Genomic DNA, 9,847 nt, shown 5'->3' on the forward strand with positions numbered 1-9,847 from the left:
AGGGCAGCTTCATGGGTATTTGATCAGGGCCTGGTGCCACTAATGGAGCAAAGCTGCTTCCCCACTCCACACCTCAGTTTCCCCACTCAATTCAGTGGAGACAATGACCTCGTTGTGCTCAGTGCTACAGCGAGCCAGGGTTAATTAGCAGAGTCACAGCCTTTGGAATCCTCACAAGGGTCATCTCCTGAGTCCAGCTGCTCTGCAGCCTTGGTGACACACCACTCTGGCCCGTGCTTCGAAGAACATGTCCTCAAAGCTTCATTAGTGGCTTGCCTAACTTTGTGGGTTGGCCCTGGGGTGACCCAGCCCCTAGTCCCAGTGCTGAGATGGGACACAAAGATGCCACCTCAGAAGGGCTGCCTCATGTGTGCCAATGTGCCCCGCCAATGGCTTATCTTGCCCTGGGTTTCCTCTTGCTGTTGAATTCTCATTCAATCAGCTTCTTGTCCTTGCTACTTGTTCCCCTAATCCTGGACACAGGGTCCTAACCCTGACCTTGGAACTTTTTTCCTTCTGTGGCTCCATTTTCTCCCTTTATCTCTGTCCCACCCATCTCAGTGCTTTCAGTCTGTCTCTCTCGCTCCACTATATAAGCCTACGGTAGAAACAAGGCAGCTTCAGCCTTCAAAGAAGTTTGGTTAGGAGAAGACCTGTAACCAAATAAGGACAAAGTAGGAATGATGCTGAAAATGAGAATAAGTCATTTGAAAAAGTAAGTGCTGTACTGTCCCCCACTGTTGATCTGCTAATGATTAGCATTGAAGTGCGGAGGCCAGGTATCCCGTCTCTGCAATGTCACTCAGTAGGGAAGTCAGGTGTGGAGCACAGCAGCCACCTAGTGGCTCTGGTAGGTACTGCTGCGTTACTGCTCAGCATACCTGATCTTGACTCTGTGTAGCTACTTTGTGCGACTTACTCTTCCTTATGTGGCATGATAATTAGGGAGGGGAGATGGCTCCTAGTCACATCTCATTTCTTTGGATCTACAGAAGAAAGCTCTCACATCTGGTTTCACATCCATTTTCTTCCCATATTAGAGAAAGAGCAACTTCAAGCTCATGGAAAACCAGGACCATGGCACAGCTGGAGAGCCTCAAAGCAAAGACATACCCAAACATGTCAACAGAAGGAAAAGGGATGATGAACGATGCTGCCCAAACTTAGACTGGGAGGATGAAAGGGACAGAGTTCAAGTTGTGATCCTACTCTGTACATATAAAAGGTTGGTGGCAGTAGAAGTGGCCATTTCTTTTTAATGTGGTTAAAAAAACACATAACAAAATTTACCATCTGAACCATTTTTGAGAGTAAGTAGTGTTAACTACATGCATATTGTTGTGTACAGATCTTTAGAACTTTTTCTTCTTGCAAAACTAAAACTCTAAACCCAATGGACAACTCTCCCTTTCCCCCTCCCTCCCAGCACCTGGTAACCACATTCCACTTTGTGTTTCTAGGAGTCTGACTCCTTTAGATACCTCTTTTAGATGTAAGTGGAACCTTGCAGTATTCATCTTTTCTCGACTGGCTTATTTCACTTAGGAGAATGTCCTCAAGGCTCATCCATGCTGTAGAGTATGACAGGATTTTCTTCTTTTAAATTTTTATTCATGCTGAATGTTCCATTACATATTTCCTATATTTTCTTTCTTTCATTTTTTATAACTTTATTTATTTATTTTTGGCTGCATTGGGTCTTTGTTGCTGCACGCGGCTTTCTCTAGTTGTGGCGAGCTGGGGCTGCTCTTCATTGTGGTGCTTGGACTTCTCATTGTGGTGGCTTCTCGTTGCAGAGCACGGGCTCTAGGTACGTGGGCTTCAATAGTTGTGGCACGTGGCTCAGTAGTTGTGGCTCGCGAGCTCTAGAGCACAGGCTCAGTAGTTGTGGCACACGGGCTTAGTTGCTCCGTGGCATGTGGGATCTTCCCGGACCAGGGCTCGAACCCGTGTCCCCTGCATTGGCAGGCGGATCTTATCCACGGTGCCACCAGGGAAGCCCCACATTTTCTTTATCGACTCACCCTCCATGGACACTTAGGCTTCCACCTCTTTGCTATGGTGAATAATGCTGCATTGAACATGGGTGTGCCCCCATTTCTTTTTTAACAGCTATGAAGATACTCAGCTCAGAAAGGATTAACTAGATTCTGCACTCAAGAGAAGGTGGATTGAAGGTGAATAGAGGAAGGGAGGAAAGGAGGGCATGTCTCCTCTATTACTACAGTAAGTCCCCTACATACAAACCTTCAAGCTGCAAACTTTCAAAGATGCGAATGTGCATTCGCCTGTCCAATCACACAAGTTAGTTCACGTGTCCCGCGTACATTGTCACATGCGTGCATCCTCTACAAGTGGTTGTGCTTTTGTGTACTTTACTGTACAGTACTGTATAGAGAACAGAAGTACCCTTCTTTATTTCAAGCCCAGGATGTCCAGAAGCAAGTGTAAAAGCAGCAGTGATGTCGCTGGTACTGCTAAGGAGCGCCAAGCAATAACGATGGAAACATAAGTGAAAATAATTGAGAGAGTGGATCGAAGCAAAAAAATGGAATCGGAGGCCCAGAGAAAGGACAAAGAGAGACAAAAGGAAGAAGAAGTAACTGAAGAGCCAAAGAGATTCATGATGCAGGAAGTGGCAAGAGGATTTTCTTCTTTTGAGGAGGCAATGTTAGTTTTTGAGGCACAGGACCAGAACGTAGAATGGAACACGAAGGTTGCAGCAGCCATTCAGAATGCAATACAGTGCTACCGTGTCATCTATGGTGAGAAAAAAAGAGCTACTACCCAGATATCATTGGATCGTTCTTCTTGAGAGGGTAGATAGAATCGAATCTAGAAAGGAACCAGAACCTGTGCCATCAAAGTCAGGCGTGATTGAAATTGCAGCTCGCCCTCCGTCTCCTATTGCTGACGGTCCTTCAGCTCTACCATCTCCCGCCTTCTCTCCCTCCTCGTCAGTAACTCTTCTTGCTGTTCACTCGATGCCAGTCCCTGTATGCCAGCTGTTGTACTGTACGACTGTACTTTTCAAGGTACTGTACTGTAAGATTAAAAATGTGTTTATTTTTTGTTTGTTTTTTATGTATTATTTGTGTGAAAAGTATTATAAACCTATGACAGTACAGTACTATATAGCCAATTGTGTTAGTTGGGTACCTAGGCTAACTTTGTTGGACGTATGAACAAATTGGACTTACGAACGTGCTCTCAGAACTGAACTCGTTCATATGTAGGGGACTTACTCTATATGATATAGAACAGGTAGCTTTCCTGCCCAGTCTATAAACTGTGTAAAATGATATCCAGTATGAGCTAATAAGTTACCGAGAATGGTTTTTTTTTTTTACTTGTTTGCATAAAAACATTTACCAAAAATAGGCAATATATTTGGCAGCTTTCAAGCTAAATTCAAGCTATTAGTTACTTCTATTGTTTCTCACCTATCCTATATCAAATGCATACAAAAAGTACAGAAGAGAGCTTCCCTGGTGGCGCAGTTGTTGAGAGTCCGCCTGCTGTTGCAGGGGACATGGGTTCGTGCACCGGCTTGGGAAGATCCCACATGCCGCAGAATGGCTGGGCCCGTGAGCCATGGCCGCTGAGCCTGCGCGTCCGGAGCCTGGGCTCCGCAACGGGAGAGGTCACAACAGTGAGAGGCCCGCGTATCGCAAAAAAAAAAAAAAAAAAAAAAAAAAAAGTACAGGTGAAACAAAATATAAAAACTTCTAGATTTGGATTAAGGAGGGAACAAAAACTTTACCAGAAATCTTTGCTAGGCCACAGACTACTGGTTATAGAATTAAAAAGTTTAAGGACACAAAAAATTTTTCATTGCACTAAAGTATGTATGACCAAAAAATCCAAAGAAAATTACATAATCCCATTTTAATAATTTGGCTTTTCATTTTCTCAAGTTGTCTTCTAGTCATGGGTATATAAATCACAGTGGAGATATATGCTCCGGCATTGTTTTTCATGTGTATTGCAAACAACTTTCCACACCAACGGAATCATTACAATCACCATTTTAATAGCTTAAATTATATTCCACCAATTTAAACTCTATGTAGTTAATCACCCTCCAATTGTTAGATGTTTAGGTTATTGTCAACTTCTTATTATAAGTAACTGTGTATCGAACATCTTTCATGTATGTAACTTTTTTTTTTTGGCTGTGTTGGGTCTTCGTTGCTGCCTGCAGGCTTTCTCTAGTTGTGGTGAGCGGGGGCTACACTTCATTGCAGGGCACAGGCTTCTCATTGTGGTGGCTTCTCTTGTTGTGGAGCACGGGCTCTAGGCGTGCAGGCTTCAGCAGTTGCAGCACGTGGGCTCAGTAGTTGTGGTGCATGGGCTTAGCTGCTCCGCAGCATGTGGGATCTTCCCGGACCAGGGATCGAACCCGTGTCGCCTGCATTGGCAGGCGGATTCTTAAACACTATGCCACCAGGGAAGTCCAACTTTCCCTCTTTTGAACTAGGTTCCTGGTTAGGAGACAGACAGTACAGTGTTGGGAACACAGGCTTTAGAGGCAGTGTTAGAACAGTGCTTGGTTAAACACTAAGCAGTGTTTAATATATACTTGGAGTGACAGCTTTTTGTCGTAGTAGTGAAATCAATTTTCAGAGGTTCTCCTGTTCTAGACTGTTCCTCTCTCCTCTCTCAGGTCTAAGATGCAGACTCCACCTGCAGTATTTGCCTATCACTTCAAAATGGCTCAAAATCCATCCTGCCACCCAAGATTTCTTTCTCCTCCTTTGGTTTTGTTAAGCTGGACAAGACCAGCTAGGAAATGGATGGGGAGGCTAAAAATGATTTTGCCTTTGTGACCTTGGCTTCCTCATGAGAACAGTGAGGGACCTGGAGGTAAACCTAGAATTCCTTCCAGGTCTAACATTTTATGTCCTTACTTTAACTCTTTTGAGGGCTTTTATTGACCTACCTGGGAAATAGTCCATCTTTTCCCCATATCTCATCCTAGGATATTGCTAGGTAGCTGACAGAAGTAAGGACAAAAAGCTGAAAAGTATACTAAGGTGGTCTGAATCTTTGGATAATCTTCGGATACACGACCAATCTCCATGGCCTACCAGTCCTCCCCAGAGGCCTTCATACATGTTCCCCTTTCCCTCTCTTCCTAACTGGCTTCAGCGACACGACAGTCGAGTCAACCAGAGAGGCTCTGTGGAGAGAAAAATAGTAACCACCACCAACACTTCAGCCACGAAGCAATAAGAGAAAAGAGAGCGTGGGATAAAGATAGACTGATGGTCTCTAATTAAAGGGCTCGGGTGATGCATTCACTTCCAAGGGCATGGGTCACTCGACCCAGATAACAGCTATATAAAGCCAAAGAAAACCCAGAATAGGAATAAAACTAAAAATAGCAAGGAAAACTGAGGAGGAAGAAGTGTTTGTACTTTTGCCCTTGGTCAAGCTGTACAGGCAGCTGTTTCTGTTCCAAAGATGGAAAAGCGTGCAAGGGATTTAAAAGCTGGCTCTGAAGCAGCCACAGCTGGTCTAGGAGTTTGATGAGTAAATGAAGAAAGCCCCCAAAGAGAATGTTCCCCCTGGTAAGTCTATTCAAGTTGGCTAAAATCGAAAAAGAGCCAGATAAGAAACTCATTCTGGATACTGGTGTCCCATGAATGGTTGTAAGAGATTCCTTTCCGCTGTGAGAGGCAGATCTCGACTTTATGTTCAGGAAAGGAAAATCTTAGACTCACTGTGCTGAAAGGTATTCCAAGCTGTATTATAATGGAAGGAACAGAAGGCTGGGGAACATGGGTTTAAGTGTGGCTCTGCCACATTCTAGCTGTATGACAGAGCCTGTTATTAAATGTCTTTGAGCTCCAGTCTTAACCTCTGAGAAAATAGTCTACTTGGATGGGAAATGCAACTTTTGTGAAAACAAAACATAGAATCCAAGAGGTCTCAGTAAAGAAAAATAATACTTGGAGAATCTGAAGGTTGGCAGGACTGGATAGCCTTGAACAGCTGGGGGTCTTCAAGGCACCACCTGCCTTGATCCCTGGGACCAAGACTGCAAAAGGAGGTTCTGACCTGGGAGGTAGAAAGGAAGGCATTGGAAATTCTATTTACCAGCGAGAGAGCCAGCAGGAGACAGATTACACAGTATCCCCATAAGCTACCTCGTCTGGCTAGGTACAAGTGGGAAAATTCCTTATAATGATGATTTATAATGCTATCTTTAAGATAGTAAAGTAGCCAAATAAAAATTTTAGGCAATTTCCTTCTTTAAAAGAGTCTGCCAAAAGAAAAAAATTATTTTTCAAATAATCAAATCAGGAAAAGTGGGTTACCAGAAAGGTCAAACCAAACACTTCTAGAGGAACAACCCACAAGAAGAATGAATAACAGCCTGGGGTTGAAGTGATGTCCTAGTGTGTGGAAGAGAACAAACACTTTGGGAAATGAAGCTCATGAGCTCAATCCCATCTGTATTAGTCAGGATTCTCCAGAGAAATAGAATCAGTAGGATACATATAAAGAAACGTGTATTATATGAATTGACTCAAGTGATTACAGAGGCTGAGAAGTCCCATTATCCACCATATGCAAGCTTGGAGGCCCAGGAAACCAATGGTTCAGTCCCAGTCCAACTCCAAAGGCCCAAAAACCAGGAGCTCCGATGTCCCAGGGCAGGAGAAGATGAAGGTCCCAGCTCAAGAAGAGAGCAAATTTGCCCTTCCTCAGCCTTTCTGTTCTATTCAGGCTCGCAGTGGGTTGGATCATGCCCACTTGCATTGTTGAGGGTGATCTTTTTTTTTTTTTTGGTCTGCATTGGGTCTTCGTTGCTGCACACGGGCTTTCTCTAGTTGCGGCGAGCGGGGGCTGCTCTTCATTGCAGTGCGAGGGCTCCTCATTTTGGTGGCTTCTCTCCTTGCGGAGCACAGGCTCTATGCACGGAGGCTTCAGTAGTTGTGGTGCATAGGCTCAGTAGTTGTGGCTCACGGGCTCTAGAGTGCAGGCTCAGTAGTTGTGGCACATGTGCTTAGTTGCTCCACAGCATGTGGGATCTTCCTGGATCAGGGCTTGAACCCACGTCTCCTGCATTGACAGGCGGGTTCTTAACCACTGTGCCACCAGGGAAGTCCAAGGGTGATCTTCTTTACTAAGTTTACCAACTCAAATGCTAATCTCTTCTGGAAACATGCTCACAGACATATCCAGAAATAATGTTTTACCAGCTATCTGGTCATATTTAACCCAGTTAAACTGACACACAAAATTAATCATCACCCCATCTGAGACCACCCATTGCTATTTGGAAGTATACTCAGTCCAGCCTCGTAGTATATTCACCATAAACTTGACAGGTAGTGTGGAGCCCTCAGGTACACTGTTAAACAGGCTGGCATTAAGATCCTTGCGAGATGATGAGGTTGACAGCATCACTCTCTGTGGCTTTAGATTCTATAGGTTCTGAGCATTTGAAACAATGATCCTTGACTTTAATGCAATGAACCCTCCTCTCCTGACCTCTAAAACACCATTTCTAGACAGATATTTTTACATAACTGAACTCAAAATGTTAAAAATAAAACTACTATCTTCCCTCCCCACCTGAGTTCTCAATTTTTTTTTTTTGCGGTACGCGGGCCTCTCACTGCTGTGGCCTCTCCCACTGTGGAGCACAGGCTCCGGACGCACAGGCTCAGCAGCCATGGCTCACGGGCCCAGCCGCTCCGCGGCACGCGGGATCCTCCCGGACTGGGGCACGAACCCCCATCCCCTGCATCGGCAGGCGGACTCTCAACCACTGCGCCACCAGGGAAGCCCTGAGTTCTCTATCTTGATTGGGCAGGCCACAAACCTCAAGACCATCCATGACTCCTCCCTTCTTCCTCACGCCCAAACTGACGTTGAAGTCACCACTGACATTTCTATCAAGGCATCCATTTTTCCTGCCATCACACCTCACTCAGACTCCTGTCTCCCCTACTGCATGCTATATAGACACCAGGATTATCTTCCTGAGCCTGAATGTCATTTCCTTGCTCAAAAATTCTTCAACGGCTTCCCTTTTCCCACAGATTCAAGACCAAAGTCCTCAGACTCCAAAGTCGCCCAACTCGTATTCTTTTATCCTTTCTCTTCTACTCAATGGAAAGCTCTAGCCACAGCAGAATACCTGCTCTTTAAAGAACATATGAAATTCTGCTCATTTGCTCAATGTTCCTTCAGCCTCAAATATCCTTGTATTTAGTGTCTACCATGTGCAGGGCAGTTTTAAGTGTTGAGATGATGAACAAGACAGACAAGGTCCCTGTCCTCATGGAGCATATATCTCCAGCTCATCTCCAAGGCCCAGGCCAAATCCACACCTTCCCCCCCAGTTCTCTACAATTCCTTATATTCAAAAGACGAGAATTCTTTTATACTCCTGGAGTATTTAGCACTGTTTGTCTTGTGTAACATTTATGTACAAACATATCTTCCAGCCTGGACTATAAACACTTTCTTTTTTTTTTTAACTTACTTTTGGCTGTGTTGGGTCTTCGTTGCTGCGTGTGGGTTTTCTCTAGTTGTGGCGAGCGGCGGCTACTCTTTGTTGCGGTGCATGGGCTTCTCAATGCGGAGCACAGCCTCTAGGCTTCACTAGCTGTGGAATGCAGGCTTAGTTGCTCTGCGGCATGTGGGATCTTCCCGGACCAGGGGTCAAACCCATGTCCCCTGCATTGGCAGGTGGATTCTTAACCACTGCGCCACCAGGGAAACCCCTGGACTATATACTTCTTGAGGGTGAAAACCAGGTGGTCACTCAACTTTGCATTATATAAGGTCTTGGACAGTGCCACACACATGGAAGAAACTTAATGTTTCTTGAGTCACATCAAGTCTATCCCAATCTGCTTCCATTTATGATTGAAAAAACACAAAACCAAAAAAAGTGTGGAACTTTGCCTATTTTAAAGAAAAGTAAAAACATCTTTTGGAGGGAGGTCAAAATCAAAAATTGTAATGGAAAGACAAAAGAAACAACCCTACATTATTATAAACTGAAACTTAGGCTTGTAGTCCATTTGAATACCTTGTGTTAATGATTTTACACTACTCCTTAAGAAATCGTGATCTAGAGGCTATGAGCTTCTAGTGAGCAGACTTCTACATAGTCACTTGTCAGCAAATGGCTTCCCACCCTGGGCCAGAAGTCTCATTCCTGTAACATTAGAGAGCTGCCCATTAACCAGCCTCTAAGGGGACCATGGAGACTGGAGAATGAACAGTCAAGCCTTTCATTAGTGCCAAAGGCAAAAGAGCACCCCTAGAAAAATAACTTGGAAGCAGCCTCTAACAGGCTTATCCACGGAGGAAGGCTTGATTTAGGAAAGATATCAACACTATTTACCCTTTTAAAAAGTCAGGATTGAAAAATGACAAATTTAAAATCTGACATATATGAGAAAAAGGGACTGTCCTTTAGACTAAAGAGATTTATGCAACCCATGATCTTGAATTGGATCCTGGTTTGGACAAATCAAATGTAAAGGACAGGGGCTTCCCTGGTGGTGCAGTGGTTGAGAGTCCACCCGCCGATGCAGGGGACACAGGTTCGTGCCCCAGTTTGGGAAGATCCCACATGCCGCGGAGCGGCTGGGCCCACAAGCCATGGCCGCTGAGCCTGCGCGTCCGGAGCCTGTGCTCCGCAACAGGAGAGGCCCGTGTACCACAAAAAAAAAAAAAAAAAAAAAAGTAAAGGCTATTTTTGGAACAATTGGGAATTTTGTATATGGACTGGGTATTAGATGATATTAAGGGATTATTAATTTTTGTTGGCTGTAGTACATAGAAAAAATGGTCTGTTTTTTAGAGATATAACCTA

The sequence above is a fragment of the Delphinus delphis genome, chromosome 9 (assembly GCF_949987515.2).
Source record: "Delphinus delphis chromosome 9, mDelDel1.2, whole genome shotgun sequence".
Classification (NCBI taxonomy): Eukaryota; Metazoa; Chordata; class Mammalia; order Artiodactyla; family Delphinidae; genus Delphinus; species Delphinus delphis.